The sequence below is a fragment of the Heterocephalus glaber genome, unplaced genomic scaffold, assembly GCF_053883595.1.
Source record: "Heterocephalus glaber isolate CG9 unplaced genomic scaffold, H.glaber_assembly_v1.0 deba00001497, whole genome shotgun sequence".
In the NCBI taxonomy this organism is placed as follows: domain Eukaryota; kingdom Metazoa; phylum Chordata; class Mammalia; order Rodentia; family Bathyergidae; genus Heterocephalus; species Heterocephalus glaber.
The window spans coordinates 24,000,387-24,017,572 of NW_028258320.1; the positions used below are offsets into that span (position 1 = coordinate 24,000,387).

General features: G+C 35.0%; 1 protein-coding gene across 5 annotated transcripts in view; it reads left to right on the top strand.

Moving 5' to 3' along the window:
- Window positions 1–17,186, top strand: part of Jmjd1c (jumonji domain containing 1C) — a 225,516-nt gene that overhangs the window by 87,367 nt on the left and 120,963 nt on the right. The gene's annotated exons all lie outside the window — the stretch shown is intronic.

Here is a 17,186-nt window from a genome sequence, read left to right on the forward strand (position 1 = left end):
TAGGAAGAAGATGGGAGGAATAGATATTTGATGTCTCAAAACATTGATACATGAATGTTATCCCCATTTCATCACTCTGCCAGTAGACATTTCTTTATTCTTCTCTGAGCCTAACACAGTGCTTGATATTTGGTAGGCATTAAGTAAATTGTGTGGTGTTTTTTGTTGTTTTTATTTTTGGGTTTTTTTGGCTTCCAAAATAAGTCATTTGTTTTTATTTGTATAGAGTTATAATTCACATTCAGTAAGATTTATTTCTTTTAATTGCACCATTTCATACAGTATTTCCATTACTCTGAAAAAATGCCCTTATAACCTTTGAACCCAATTCCCATACCCAAGACTGATTTTTAACAACTATTCCTTTGATATCTATCTGTATAATTTTGCTTTTTTTTGGTACCAGGGATTGAACTTGGGTCCTTGCACTTGTGAGGCAGGCAGCAGAACAAACCACTGAGCTAAATCCCCAGCCCCCTGCAGAAGCTTTTGAATAAATTTATTTTCATTTCTCTTGGATAGACACATAGTTTTAGCATCACTGGGTTATATAAATGTTTATATTTATCTTTTTATTTATATTATATGTATATATTCATCTTTTTGTCTCTATTTTTGGATTTTTCAATTTTTTTTTGTAAAGTAGTCTTTTGATTTGAGCTAGTGTAGTAAACTTTTTATACTATGTAGTAACCCTATACTAGCTTACTTCATCTCTTTTTGTTGTTGCTCTTACATAATTATTTTACTGGACTAATTTCTCTCTCAGAAGTATTTTCTCTCCATGTTAATGACATACTTCATAAATAAGAGTTAAGAATAATTTGTTTGGGGGCCAGGGATTTAGCTCAGTGGCACCGTGCCAGCCTCTCAAGCACAAAGTCCTGAGTTTGATCCCCAGTACCAAAAAAAAAAGAAGAATGATTTGTTTGGTTTAAAAATAAGAACTTCCAGTACCCATAATGTAGCCTAAGAAATTATCAGTCTGTGTAATACCCCTTTCCAATTGCAGCTCTCTTCCCCCAGTGAAGTACCTAATAATTTTACCATCTCTGAAGTATTCCTAAGTAAATGTATCAAATTTTGATGTATTAAAGCTTTATAAATATTATCCAATATGTGCTTATTTTTCCCAACATTATTCTTTAATCCATGCTCCTGAAAGATAATTATATGCTTACAATGAATATACAGTTTATACTTTCTCTCACTGTTGGATGTGTGGGTTGCTCTGTCTCTTGCTATTAGAAACAATACTTCTGCGAACATTTTTGTGTTTTCTGTGTTTCTTTTTGTACATACATTATAATATCTCTTAATTTATCTGACAGAATTGTTGGGGTGTATAATATCTATAGTTCAGTTTTATTAGGAAATACTAATTGTTTCCCAGATTTGTGGTAGAAATTTACTATCCCAGTAGGACATTCTCTAGCTCTCCATATCCTTACCAATATGTACTATTTTGAACTTTAAAAATTTTTAGTGATACTAATGGTGGTGAAATGGTATTTAATGGTTAATTTTATTTGTAGTAAAAATAGTTTATTAATGTCTTTTGCCTATTTTTTGGATAATTTTTTATTACTGGTAGAACTTTTCATAAATTCTAGGTATATATATTCATATATTCTACTCTCTTATTGTCCTGCTGGTTTTTTTTGGTACCTGGGATTGAACTCAGGACCTTGCATTTGCAAGGCCAGTGCGGCGCCACTTAGCTAAATCCCTTGCCCCGCTGTTGTCATTTTTATGATGTCTTTTAAGGAGTACCTCTCTTATAATCGAATCCGTTAGCTTTTCTTTTTATGGCTCATGTTTTTCCATTAGGTCTTCTCTAAGTCAAGGTCAGAAAGATAATATACAATAATGTACTTTCTTCTAAAATTTTGATCAATTTGCAGCTTTTTAAAACAATTCTTTTTAGACAATTGTGAATTCACTTGTATTTATAAGAAATAATACAGAGAGATACCATACAACCTTCATCTGTTTCCTCCAGTAGTAACATCTTGTAGAGCTAGTAGTGCAATACCACAGCTAGGAGATCGGCATTGTTCAAGTTGACAACTTTATTCAAATTTCATTATTTTACATATACTTTCATTTTATTATCTTCACTTTAATCATTACTTTCACTTTAATCACTTCTGTAGATACAGATCAGTTAGTTCTGTTATAAGTTTCTCATGCTACCCTTCTTATTGCCTAACCACTTCTTTGTCTTAAACTCTGGCCACACTGCTAATCTCTTCTCCATGTATATAATTTTGTCATTTCAAGAATGTTGCATAAATGAAATCATACTGTGTTTTTAATCTTACGAAATGAACGTTTTTTGAAATGAACTTTTTCATTTAGCATAATTCTAATTTTCCATCAAATTGTTGTATGTATTGATAGTTTGGTCCTATTTATTGCTGAATAGTATTGCCATGCTATGAGCTAACTAGTGTGTTTAATCATTACTTGCTGAAGTAAAGTTTTGGGCTATTAATAAAACTTCTATAAAAACAATTTGTGTGTGTAAATTTTTGTGTGGACATAAATACCCATTTTTCTGGGATAAATGCCTAATGTTATAATTGTTGAGTTATATGGTAACTACATGTTTTATTTCATGAGATACTATCATACTCTTATTTTTTTTCCAGAGTGAACCTACCATTTCTACATTCCTATTAGCAATGTATAAGTATCTTTTTTTGTACCCTCACCGGCATTTACTGTAATTACTATTTTTTAATGTCAGTTGTTCTGGTATATGTGAAGTGGTAGCTCATTCATTAGGGTTTTAGTTTGTATTTCTATAATGGCTAATTATGTTGAACATCTTTTCATATACTGAGTTACCCTCTGTATCACCCCCCCCCATTTTTTTTAATCAGGAACCTAACTCAGGGACTCTAGGCAGACACTGCACTGCTGAGCTACATTCCTAGCCCCTATATAGTCTTTTAAGATGTCCATTCATGAGTTTTTGCCTGTTTTGCAACTTTTTTTGTTGTTGTTTTTACTGTCTTCTACTTTTATTATTATTATTATAATTTTTTTTTTTTTTGGTACCAGGGATCGAACTCGGGTCTTTGTGTTTGCGAGGCAGGCGCCAAAACCACTGAGCTAAATCCCCGGCCCCCTATCTTTTACTTTTAAACCTTATTATACATGAAAATGATTGTATATGCTATATACAAAAAACTTTTTCTTTTTCTTCTGTATCAGGAAAAAAATTTATCCTTTTTCTGCCAGAGTTTAATGTCTGCTTTTGTTGCTTAAGTTTTCATTTATGCTTGAGTTCATTGTGTTTTAGAAAATTTCTCATTTTACTCTTTTCTTTTGCTGGTACAGTACCATCCTTTTCTTATTGAGCTGCCTAGGTCTATAAAGGCATATTGTATAGTGATGTATATATCTGCTCTTAGAGGATGGTGATAGAAATATAGATGAGTTTTTGCCTGTTTGCCTTAATGAAAGAGGTTCCATTTTGAAGAAGTATATTTGCCCATTGTTTTAATTACTGTCTCTTTGCTGGCCTGAGACTCAGCACACCCAACACCAAACCGTTAAAGGAGAAGTGTATTTTGTCTCACATATTTTAGAGGGTTTAGCCCAGAGTCAACTGGCTCCAAGGCAGAAGCCACATGGGGAAAAGGTCTGGCCTGGAGGAAAACTGTGCACCTCATGGTGGCCTGGAAACAGAGAAAAAGGAAGAGCCAGGGAGGAAGATATGCCTTTCCCTGGATCATGGGATCATATGAGTGTGATACTCATCAATGTGGATTAGTCCACTGACAAGGCTATAGCTAAATGTGATACTGGCATGTGAATCCTGGTTGGAGAAGGTAGATCATTGGGGGCATGGCCTGGAAGGCTATATCTCTTTCCCTCCTCCCTTGATGTCTCTTTCTGCTTCTGGCCACTATTCCATAAGTTGTTTCCCCTCTGCCATGCTGCTGTAACTGGGAGCCAGCTGACAATGGACTGAAACCTCTACAAACTGAGCCAAAATAAACCTTTCCTCCTACAATTGTGGGTGTCAGGTATTAAGTCTCAGCAACAAGAAAGTAACAAAGACTGAGTTCCAGATAAACTTTTTAGAAACAGTATTTCTGTTTATTTTGTTGGTGTCAAAATTTCACCTCTGTAGAAAGAATACTTGAATTAGTTGCCAGCTGACAAAGATTTCGGCCCTAGTGCTCCCCCCACCCTCTAGTACTGGGGATTGAACCCAGGGTCTTTATACTGACCTATGTCCCTGGCCCTTTTCCTATCCTGTCCTCCCCTCGCCTCGCCTCGCCTTGCCTCCCCTCCTCTTTTATTTTTATTTATTGGGGTACTGGGGATTGAACTCAGGACCTTGTGTTTGCAAGGCAGGCAACAGCACCACTGAGCTAAATCCCCTGCCCTTTTATTTTATTTCATTTTATTTTATTTTATTTTATTTTATTTTTGGTACTGGGGATTGAACTCAGGACCTTGTGCTTGCAAGGCAGGCAGCGGAACCACTGAGCTAAATCCCTGGCCCTTTATTTATATTTTTAAGACAGGGTCTTGCTAAATTTCCCAGGCTGGATTTGAACTTGAGATCCTCCTGTCTCAGGTCCCTAGTTCTTACTTAAAAACTTTATAAGTTTATATGTCATTTAACCTCTTACAATTTTGCTTTCCTTATCATCATCCTGAGGTTGTTATCATGATTAAGGTAATAGCTATGGAGTGGTTTTTATTTTTTTGTTTATTTGGGGGGTCAGATACTTTGTAAATGTATTTTTTATTGTAGTACTCTAATGAGACTTGCACAGTGTCACTTAAATATATCTTTCTTCAGAGAGGAAAAGGCATGAAGATCACATGATCACACACTTATGGTCCATCAGCTTGCTATTTCTCATGTTACTAGAAAGATTGAAGGAATCCATCTAACAACTCCTCAGGGAACAAGATTGCCATTATTGATCGATTATTGGGAAGAAGCATGGTAGATTTTCTAAGTCATCTTTTAAGTCATTTTATAAGTCATCTTACTCTGAAAATCTGGGAAATTAACAGACCTCTCTAGTCTTGCACAGTGGGCATTAACTAGGAATTAGGTTTTCCTAGTCAAGACCCTCTATTTGAATTGTTCTATAAGGAGAAAGGAAAAGTTTGTGTGAGATTCTCAAGGCATCCAGTGTAGGATTTATGTGTACCCAGAGAGCCTTAATAAAACATTGATGACAGCATTAAAAAGATGAGTGCTGAAAACCTTTGTGTGTTTGCTTTTATACCCTAAATATTATTATTCATGTTAGTTTTTTTTATCTTATTTCTTTATTGGTACTTTAGTTTTGTGTTGTTTTTTTTTAATCTCACAGGAAATACAATCACTACAGTGATTGAGATGTGGAAGCCAATGGGAAATTAATGTGTATGGTTAAGATTGATATGCAGGTATCTAGTTTTTTTTTTGGTACCGGGGATCGAACTCAGGACCTTGTGCTTTCGAGGCAGGCACCGGAACCACTGAGCTAAATCCCCAGCCCGTATAGGTATCTTTTTTGCATTATTTCCACTGCCTGATCATCACCATTTTTGGATAGGATATCCTTGTTCATTTGTTAAAGATTTTATTGTTGAGGAAACTATGTGAAACAAGTCTCTTCACAGCAGCAATATAAAGGTACTTTGTTGGAATGCTGTGTTTGATCACATCCCCTTGTGAGGTAGTGTCTTCGTTTTTCTGGGTCAGTTGTCTTTGTGAAGGACTGGGTAGAACTGCTTTGGTATGGAACTAGATTTAAAAATTAAAAGACAACTATTTTAGCCAGGGGTTTAGCTCAGTGGCACCACACCTGCCTCACAAGCCCAAGGACCTGAATTTGATCCCCAGTACCAAAAAAAAAAAAAAACAGAAAAAAAGATAGCAATTTTAAAAATTCAAACGCTCCTGGAATATATAATGATAGCATATATAATGATAGACATAGTCACCTGAATTAATTAGTATTTTAACTTAAAGAACATAGAGGTGGAGGCCCAGGGATGTAGCTCAGTGGTGCTGCACCTGCCTAGCAAGAGCTAGGTCCTAAGTTAGATTCCCGGTACTGGAAGGAAAAAAAAAACAAAAAACATACAGGTGGTACAACTAAGGTGCATGCCAGGTAGATGTATTTTCTCAAATCTAGAAAGAGTAATGTATCAGTCTTTTAAACTTGGGTGAACATATTTATATTCAAAAGAGAACAGCAAAAACCATGTTCTGTCTCTATTCTTGCTCAAATCTTTGGATTCTAATAAATTACATTTAATGATACTAAAAAATGTGGTGCATGCTAAAGGATAAGTGGAACTTGGCTGTTCTTTTTTGGGTCAATGTCCAAAGTATTCTGTGACAGCAGTCTTATATCAGTATAACCTGTGAAAGTTATTTGGGAATACAGTGAATGAATTAACTTGGCATATTGGAGTAATGTGGAGAAAACTGTAATGTATGGTCCCTAAAAACTTCTAAATTAAGCCAGGCATGGTGGCTTACACCTGTAATCCCAGCACTTGGGAGGGAGGCTGTAGCAGGAGGATCACCACAAGTTTGTCACATATTTGTGTGTAAATTAAATGATACTGGTTAAGGTAAATTAACTAAATGTGAAATTATACTTTAGGGATTTCTGAGATGGGACTAAAATGAAATCAGAATTTGTTAAGTAGTTATGTAATCAGTTATATTACTCTTTCTTAGAGATTAGAAGGGAAGAAAAGGGAGGTTCAGCTTAGGCTATCGATATGGAAAAAGGAGGTCCAAAAAGGCAGAAGTTAACTTCCTTCAGCCTCAGCCTCTCTCAGCCTGGAACTACAGGACAGGGTGCACCACCACACCTGGCCTGCACTGTTTATTTTAATTTACTTTTTTTCACAGTTTAGTTTTTATTTATTTTAACTTATGTATACATTCATTTATATGATTTCATCAAATATATTTACCATAGTCATTTTTGGATAACTTTTAGGCTTCTTTTCTTTTTTTTTTTCTTAAATTCTTTTTTTTTTATTCTTATGTTCTTTTATTGGTACATTTTAGGTATACAGTGCCTTTACATTTATCATTGGGTGCTTGTACCTGTACATGATGTATCTTGATTCTAATTTTTCCCCATTATCTGTGCGCCCCTCACCCCCTCCACCCTTCCCTATTTACATAGACATCATTTACATTTTTTTTCTTTTCTCGTAATTTTTCCTTTCCCTTCTTTGTGCTAATCATTTAATCACTTATCTCCACAATGTACTGTATGTTGGTATATTTACAGAAATGGAATTGAGTTTGTTATTCTTACCTACTTTATTGGACATTATATGTCTCTCCAAGATGGTTTTTGTCATATATATTTTCCATTGCCTATTTTTCAGAGTTTCTGGGTGTTTTTTTTTCATATTTTCAGCAGCATTTAGTATGTTAATCTTTAATTGCTGTTGATCTCACAAAAATAAAATAGTACAGTTTCTTAATATGATTTTCATTTCGGTTGCTTTCGTGACTAATAAGATTGAGCATCTTTTCATACATTTGTTGACCATTGAGGCTTTCTCTTCTTCAGGTCACTTGTTCATTTTTTTTGCCCCCCTTTTTTTTCTGGTACCAGGAATTGAACACAGAACCTTGTGCTTGCCAGGCAGGCGCAGCACCACTGAGCTACATACCTTTTTGCCCATTTTTTTGTAGAAGGTTTTCTTTGGAAAAAATAAACCAGGCATGATGGTTCTCACCTGTAGTCCCAGATACTTGAGATGCTGGGACATGAGGATTGCTTGAGTCCAAGAATTTAAAACTAGCCTCAGCAATGTAGAGAAGTCTAGTCTCTTTTAAGGGTGAAAAAAATTATTTTTGATTCATGGATTGTTGGGAGGATGCTTATTGATGATTGAACCTGGGATCTTTGCACTAAGCCACATCCCCAGCACTTTTTTATGCTTTCATTTGAGATGGGTTTTGACTAAGTCACTAAGTAGTGCAGTGCTACATCATCACCTTCCCAGAATGCTGAGATTACAGGGTTGTGTCACCTTGCCTGTTCCATAGGATTTCTTTTGTACATGCTAAATGACAGTAGTAATTCTTTATTGGTTCTGTATTGCACATCTTCTGATCTTCTAATAAGTCCTTATTCATCTATTAATAAGTTTAATAAGTTAGTGTTAGTAAAAATTTTAGTCAGTTTATCAAGTTAATTTTATGTGCCTTGTGAAATAAGAATAATTTTTTCCATGTAGTATATTATATTAAGTTTCTTTCTTTTTTTTTTTTTTGGTACAGGGGATCAAACTCAGGTCCTTGGGCTTGCACAGCAGGCAGTGAAACCATTGAGCTAAATCCTCAGCCCAAGTATATTAAGTTTCTAAGCAACACTTACTAAATAATCCAGTTGTTCTTCACACATAAGCAATGTAGCTTCTTAAAATAGCAAGAGTTTTTAGGGAATAGGACTTTCTGATCTCTCTAAACTGTGTCTCTGTCCCAGAACACCATCTTAAATATTGTAGCTCTTTTTGCCCAGGTATGATGCTGCATTCCTGTAATCCAGGCACTCCAGGCTAAGGCAGGAGGATCACTGGGAGTTTGAGTCCAGACTGGGCAATATAGTAAGTTCAAGGTCAGCTTAAACTACATAGTAAGACCCTGTTCAGGAAGGAAGAAGGTTTTTAAAAGGTCTTACCTAATAAGGCAAGTGCTCTCATTTTGTCACCTTAAAGTTTTAGTTTGGGTATTCTTGGCACTTTGCAAGATTAGCTTATTAATACATAGAAAAAATAACCCTTTTGAGGTTTTTTTTTCTGGAGTAATATTGAACCTATATTTTCAGGGAAAACATCTATTTTACCATGTTGAGTCTTTCTTCCATGAACATGATATATGTCTTCATTTATTTAGGGTCTTGTGTTATGCCTTTAGGTAGAATTTAATTTTTTCTACAGAGTTTGTAGTTTGGTTGATTAATCCTTGTGATTCTGATCTATGTTACATTGTAATGAATACAAATATATAAAAATATAATTAATTATTGTGTAGTGATCTTTTGTCTAATAGACTTCCTGAACTCTGAAATGTACTAATGGTTTGACTATAAATTATTTTGGACTTTTTGACCATTTTGTTTCTTTTCCTGTATTTACTCTTCAAAAATTTCTTGCCTACTGTATCGACAAAAATCTACAGATCATATATTAGATACAGTTATTCAATGCATCCCTGTATCATTCTTGATAGTGAAAGAAGTACTTGCTACTATAAAGCAGTTCACAATAGCTTTCAAATTAAAAATACATGAGGGCTGGGAGGGTAGCTCATTGTTAAGAGTATGTGAATCAGGAGGCCCTGGCTTGATTCTCCACATGAAAACAAAAATAAAAACCTTCACAAATGTAGAAAATGTAACATTTATATCTCACACTGAATTAAACTAAGGCAGCATTCTTGTTTTTGTTTTTGTGGTACTGGTGATTGAACCCATGGGCCTTGTGCAAGCCTTTTACCACTGAGAACATCACCAGCCCTAAGGCAATTGTCATGGCTGTGTTTCAGGCCACTCCCAGCTGCCTCAGATACTAAATAGATGAAAATCTGGGACACTACCCTGTTAAATACTGGACTCATGCTAGTTAAAGATCTCTACTATAATGTTTAACCTTTAAGAATGACATTAGGGGCTGGGGGTTTAGCTCAGTGGTTCCTCCGTGTACCTCGCAAGCGCAAGGACCCGGTGCCAAAAAACTAAAACAAAAAGAATGACATTAGTTTTAGATTTTAGATAAATATAATCAATTAGGTTCAAGAAATGTATTGTTTTCTGGAAAGGTGGTTTTTATTAATCCTTGATTATATTATTTTCTTCATTACTATGTTAATATAAATTATATTCATAATTTCATTTTTGAGGTAAGCTGATTAATCAAGTATAAAATATTTGTAGATACATTTAGCAAAAGTGTTTTCATCTCATTCATAATGTTGCAGGTTTGGGAAATAAACTTGTTTTTAAAATTATGAGACATTAATAAAAATGGAAGTATGAAATCCAGTGTGGTACACAAGATTTATAATTCCAGCACTCTTGAGAGACTAAGGCAGGAGGATTGCAGGTTTGAGCCCAGCCTGGGCAATTTAGCAACTTAATGCGACTCTGTCTCAAAAAAAAAAATTTTTAAGTGCTGGGGGTACAGTGTAGTGTGAAGGCCCTCAGTTTAAGTACCAATACTGCATACACAAATAAATCAATCAAAACATGTATAAAACATAAGTTTGCATATTGTTATTTTACAGAAATTTATATAATAAAATGGCCTACCCTTTTTTTTTTTGATGCTGGAGATCGAACTCAGGACCTCACGCTTGACAGGCAGGTGTTGTGCCGCTGAACTGCATCCCTGGCACTATAATAAAATGACCAACCCTTTTTACTGTCACCCATAATAAAAAGTAGAACATTACTATTTTTTCTTATCAGTTGCTTTTCTTTCCTTTTCCCTACTTTACTCTGGTTAAATGAATAGTTTGACTTTGTATTAATCATTCCCTGCTTTTATTTATAGTTCTGTATCTCAAGTATGTATGCACAGTTTATGTAAAGAAGATGTATTAATGGATGAGGGTTTCCAGAACAAGATTGTAAAACATTTTCTGAATCATTGTATATCTTTTCAGGCTCTCTTTGCTCTGATGCACTCAGAATGCAGTTGATGGGCTAGGAGTATAGCTTAGTGGTAGAATAGTTGCCTAGTACGTGCAACAACCTGGTTTCTATCCCCAGCACCCCACCCCCAAAAATGTTAAGACACCCTGATGTTCGGTTCCTCTTTAATAATGCTGACACATCTGGACAAGCCTGTTAGTGTAGACCAGATACTGTACTAGATTCTGTGCCTCAGGGAATGGGCTGATCTCTATTTCCTAATTCTAAACTCATTATGTTCTGTCTGCCTTTGGCTCTCAGAGGTCAGAGCAGAATAGTTGTTTGGAGTGAAGTGCTTTCCTTCAGTTGATACAGGCCACAGAACATAAGGACACGGCATGAATTTCATTACCGCATAAGACAAGACAAGTATGTATCAGAAACTCTCAAGTTACAAAGAAGAGAGAGGCAGTGAAGATCCATATATAAAAGACCTCTTTTTTTTTCTTATCTTTTTCAGTATTCGGGATCAAACTCAGGACCTTGCACTTGTAAGGCAGGTGTAGTTCCACTGAGCTAAATCCCTGGCCCATAAACAATCTTTTTTATATGCCACTATACTAGTTGTGTTTGGTTGTGTTCTCTGTCTGTCTCTTTGTCTCTATTTTCTCTGTCTCTCGCTACCCCCTTCGAATGCTAGGCAATTGCTTTGTCACCGAGTTATGTCCCCAGCCTGCATGTTGTTATGTTTTGACCAGTATCCATTACCTGGAATCATGCCAACATGGATTTCAAAGCTTTAGTGCTGTTGGTAGGCTTAGTCTACTTGAAGAAAAATAAAAACCTAAGTCAGTGTAATAGCACTTACCTGAAATCTCAGCTACTGGAGAAGCAGGATAATCACAAGTTTGAGGCCAACCTGGGCAACTTAGTGAGACCTTGTCTGAAGTGAAAAGGGGAGTGGAAATGTACCTTGGTAGTAGAGCACCCCTGGATTTGATTCACAGTACTGGGAGTGGGATGCAAATTGTGTGGCCCAGATTCTTTTCCTTTCTTTAACATAATATTCTACCCAGAAGCCCACCTGCAATAGAGACTAGAATCATTTAGTGTGAATTTTATTCAAAAAACAAAATTCAAAATACTCATTCTGAGATCTTGGATAGAAGAGAAAGTCTTGTGATGATAGCATATATATTGCTCGCTTTTTTTCTCTATATGGGTTCCCTGCAGTTTCATAGGATTTTTTTATGAAGTACATTAAATAGTGAAGCACATGCTGCATCAGTTTGATACAGCTGCTGTAACAAACTACCATAGTCTGGGTAAGTTAAACAACAGAAAATTATTTTCTCACAATTCTGGAGGCCAGAAATCCATGATCATAATGTTGGCAGTGTTAGTTCTTCTGTGGACCAGGAGACAAGGATCTGTTCCAGACCTTTCTTCTTGGCTTGTAGATGATTAACTTCTCTGTGTCTGCACATTGTCTTCCCTTCATACTTGTATCCACATTCTTTCTTAGAAGGATATCAATCATGTTGGATTTAGGGCTCAGCCCCATGACTTCATTTTAATTACTTGTGTAAAGGCACCGTGTCTAAGGTCACATTCAGAGATACTGAGAGTTAGGAATTAGGGAGGGTTGCCTTAAGTGAATGTACAGCCTTTAGTACATGTTAGTACACAAATATACAGTTCCAGCACCATAAAAACAATTTAAAATATAGTATGTATCTTCCTGAGAAATAAAATAATTTAATAAAATGTACTTAAAGCTTGGTGTGGAGGCACCTGCCTATAATCCCAGTACTTGGGAGGCTGAGACAGGAGGTTCACCATGAGTTCTGGGCCAGCCTGAACTACATGAGACCCTCTCTTAAAAAAAAAAAAATAGTACTTGAATATTATTATAACCAACGAGAACTTAGTTTCCCTGAGTAACTTCCTATTAAATGGACAATTTTAGAGGTGGTTCAATAATCACCTGTTTGTTATAGGAACCTTACCAAAGAAATATAAATAGATATTAAAATTTGTTGATGGAATATACTTTCAAATTTAGACTTAATACAGATTAAAAATGAATAAAAGAATTGCTATCTGTGACCTCTCCTTTGGCTTTGTTGAGTTTTTACACCTCAACCTTGTTCTGTATTATTATTGTTCACTATTATCATAGGTTTTGGTCTTGTAGCAGATGCTGCTGACATTAAAAGTTGATTTTGTACTGTAAACAAAAGAATCTCACATTTTAAATTATTTCTGCTTACCTAAAATAGAAGCATTTATTAATATGAATGTTTAAAGCATACTACTTTTATTTCTTCTTGAGAACTTTTCCATTTTGAAGCTTAAAAGGCAGCTGATAATTTTTTTTATTTTTTCTTTTTAAATTCCTGGCTGTGAATCCTAAATCCTCATTTCCTCAGATGTAGCCAGCTATCTGGGCATGTCTGTGTCTGAAAAACAGAGACAACCTTATGCCCAAACTTCTGTTACCAAGGCATTCTGATATCCAGTATAAGTTATTTTGATTGAAATCTTGATAATGGCAAAAGCAGTAGCTATTTTTCATATTTAAAATTGTTATCAAAGATTTGGAATTTATGTGAATTTGGTTTTTTGCCCATTTTGGGGTCATAACAATTAAGAGATTATATTTAGTACCAAGTATGTGACAATGATACACTAGAAGGATTGCGCCAGTAATACAGAGCTGAATAAAGTAAGGACTTTGCTTAGACAAGTACATTAATCACTATAATTCAAGGTGCGTAAAATTAGTGCTACACTAAATAATTCTAACATCACAATGTATGAGGCAAGTGGCTTATCAAGGATACCCTTGTTGTTCCTTTTTAAATTATTCTTTTGTTGCTACCTGGAATCCAATAAATAGTATCTTGGTAATTTTTTGCTGGACAAAGATAATCTCTTAGGCATTTTTTTTCTAATGTGACAATACAAGAAGAAAAAATATTTTTTAAAGAACCTGCTTCCACATATTTTATGTTATTAAGCCTAGATGCATGAAATGTCTGTGTGCCCCCAGAGCAGTATAGCAGTACCACACATAACATGATAAAAATCAGATATGCAATTCATAGGTGAGAGGGTATCATTTAGCATTGGAAGTGACTAAAAACACAAGCAAAGTCAAGTTGCTTATTCAGTAGGTTAAGAGAATACTTCACTCCCCTGGATGATTGGCAACACTTATAAGCATTTTAAAATCAGATTTATAGGTAAGGGATCCTAGACCTAAAAGCTTTTTAAATCATTAGTCCAAGATCTAGTCAATCAGTGATTGAAAAAATTATATTAAAACATGCATGGTGTGTGTTGCCATCAATACTTTTTTCTTTGTAGTTTTAAGGAAGATGTATTTGTTGTAAACTCCAAGGGGAAGATGGATCTTTACTATTGTTGGTTTCTAAGGTATAATTATTATGTGAATGTGACATCTCTTTTTTTAAGAAAACATAATTTAGCCCAGTTCTAAATAAACTCGAGAACTCATTATTAAGTTCATCTAGTGCTAGAGTTTTCACTAATTATTATTTGTGTCTATGACTAGTATAGACTGCAATAATCATAACTTCATGAACATTTTAAATAACACTGAATGTGGTGGGGCACATCTTTAGTCTCAGCTACTTGTACAGTGAGAAGATTGCTTGAGCCCAAGCGTTTGAGGGCAACCTGAACAACTTCATTTTTTGCTTTATTAGTGATTAAACTATGGGGCCCTCTACCATTGAGTACATCCTCAATACGTATGTGTATATACATGTTTAAATAAAAAGTTAATACAGTAGAAGACATTATCCACTTAGTATGATGTTGGCTGTTGGTTCGTTATAGATGGCTTTTATCAGATTGAGATAAACACCATTCCGATTTTCTGTGGGGTTTTTATCATGAATGGGTGTTGGACTTTGTCAAACACTTTTACTGCATCTCTTGAGATGACCATATGGTTTTTGTCCTTGGTTCTGTTAATATGGTGTATTACATATTGATTGGCATATGTTGAGCCAACCCTGCTTCCCTGGGATAAATCCAACTTGGTTATGGTGTATAATCATCTTGATGATTTGCTGCATTCTGTTTGCAGTATCTAATTGAGGATTTTTGAGTTTATGTTCATTAGGAAGCTTGGCCTGTGGTCACCCACTTTTTTGATTGGGACCTTCTCTGGTTTCAATATCAGGGTAATGCTTGCTTCCAGGAATGAATTTGAAAGTATTGCTTACCTTTCAGTTTCATTAGAGTTTGAGAAGTAGCGGTATAAAGACTTCCCTAAATTTCTTGCAGAATTCAGCAGTGAATCCGTCATAGCCTGAGCTTTTCTTTGTTGGTAGGTTTTTAATTACATCTTCAATTTCATTGGACTGATACTGATTTCTTTATAATTTTTATATCTTCTTGATTCAGCTTTGGTAATTCGTATGTATCTAGGAATATGTCTATTTCTTCTCTGTTTTCTTATTAGAATACAGGTTCTTGAAGTAGGTGTTGATGAACTTCTGGATTTCTGTAGGATCTATTGTGATTTCACCCTTTTCATTGCTAATTGCATGGATTTTAATCTTTCCTTTCTTTGATAATTTTGTCTCAGGGTTTGTCAGTTTTATTTAATCCTTCAAATAACCAACTCTTCAAATCATTGATTCTTTTATTGTTTTCTTGGTTTCCCTGCATTAATTTCTCCTGATCTTTATAATTTCCTCCCTCATGCAAGCTTTGGGCGTGACTTGCTCTTCTTTTTCTAAAAGGTTGAGGTTCAATATTAGACTGTTTATTTGCGTTTTTATTTGTGTTTGCTCTGTCTTTCTGATATGGGAATCCACTGCTTATAAATTTCCCTCGTAGGACTCCTTTCATTGCATCCTATAAGTTCTGGTATATTATATTGGCATTACCATTTAATTGCAGAAACTGTCTAATTTCTTCTTTAATTTCATCTTTAACCCATTGGTTGTTCAGGAGAATGTTAATTTCTATGTGTTTATGAAGTTCTTGTGGTTTCTTTTGCCATTGATTTCCAATTTCAATGCATTGGATAATTTCAATTCCTTTGCAATTTACTTATGTTCTATGAGCTAGTATGTGGTCTATTTTGGAGAGCATCCCATATGCAGCTGAGAAGAATGTGTTTTCTTGTGTTGTGGGGTGGAACACTGTAGATACATACTAAGTCCATGTGTTCAAAAGTTTGGTTCAGTTCTGATATTTCATTATTGATTTCTTGTGTAGTCGATCTATTTGTGACAATGGATATTGAGGTCCCCCACTACAGTTGTATTAGTGCTTTAATATTTGTTTTATATAGTTGTGTGCACAAGTGTTTGGGGCATATATATATTTATGATTGTCATCTTTTCCTCTTGGATTGTTCCCTGTAGTGACCTTGTCTCTCTTAATCAGGCTTGGCTTGAAATACACTTTGCCAATAAAGTAGTTACCCCTCCTTTTTTCCAGGTTCCTCTTGCATAAAGAATTCTTTTTTATCCATTGGCTTACATTCTATGAATTTTTTTGAATTAAATGTGTTTCTTGTATGCAACATATTGTTGGATCTAGCTTCTTGATCCGTTCTGCCAGTCTCTTTCTTTTGATTGGTGAATTGAGACCATTAACATTGATGGTTATAACTGATATGTATTGACTTATCCTTGTCATGTTATTGTCTTGTTGTTAGTTCCTCTTTTTTCCCCTTTAATTTCTAGCATTGCCTGGTGGATTCATTCTGTTGGGGTTCATGTAGTTGTAATCCTTGTTATCTCTTTCTAGAATGTCCTTCAGAATATTTTGGAGTGCTGGTTTGGTGATTATAATTTCTTCACTAATATAGCTTTTTCTAAATTATTAATGTGGCTTTAACTTTTATGGGATGGTAACAGTGCAGTATTCATTGCTAATATACTAGCTCCAAGCAACCAAACTATTTTTCACACTAAATTTAGGCATGACTTAAAGCTGTGATAGTTTTATATATGAAAAATAGATAATTTCAACAAGAAAATCAAGGGCCAAAGAAGTTTACAGGATTATACAGCTCATTAAAATAAGATACAAATTACTAAAGTGAAAATTAGTGTGGTTAATGGTTGCTATCTTTATATATGGCATGATCGTGTATAATTATTTTAACTCATTTTACATATTAAGTTTATAAAATGTTATATGTGTATACACATTTTAATTTACATTTTCTCTTTTTTTTTTTTTTTTTTTTGGTACCGGGGATCAAACTCGATCTTGCGCTTGCGAGACAGGCGGCGGAACCACTGAGCTAAATCCCCACCCCTTCTCTTTTCATTTCTGTTTTAAGGAGTCCTTTGGTATGTTTTATGAAAATTAGTTTTAGTTGATTCCTTTTAACTGCTTTTAATCTAGGCAGTGAAATAAAATACGTTAGCTGGGTACAGTGCCACACACCTGTAATCAATGCCAGCACTTGGGAGACAAGGCAGGGGAATTGCAATTTCAATCCCAGCCTGGGCAAATTAGTGATTTGACAAGATCCTGTCTGGA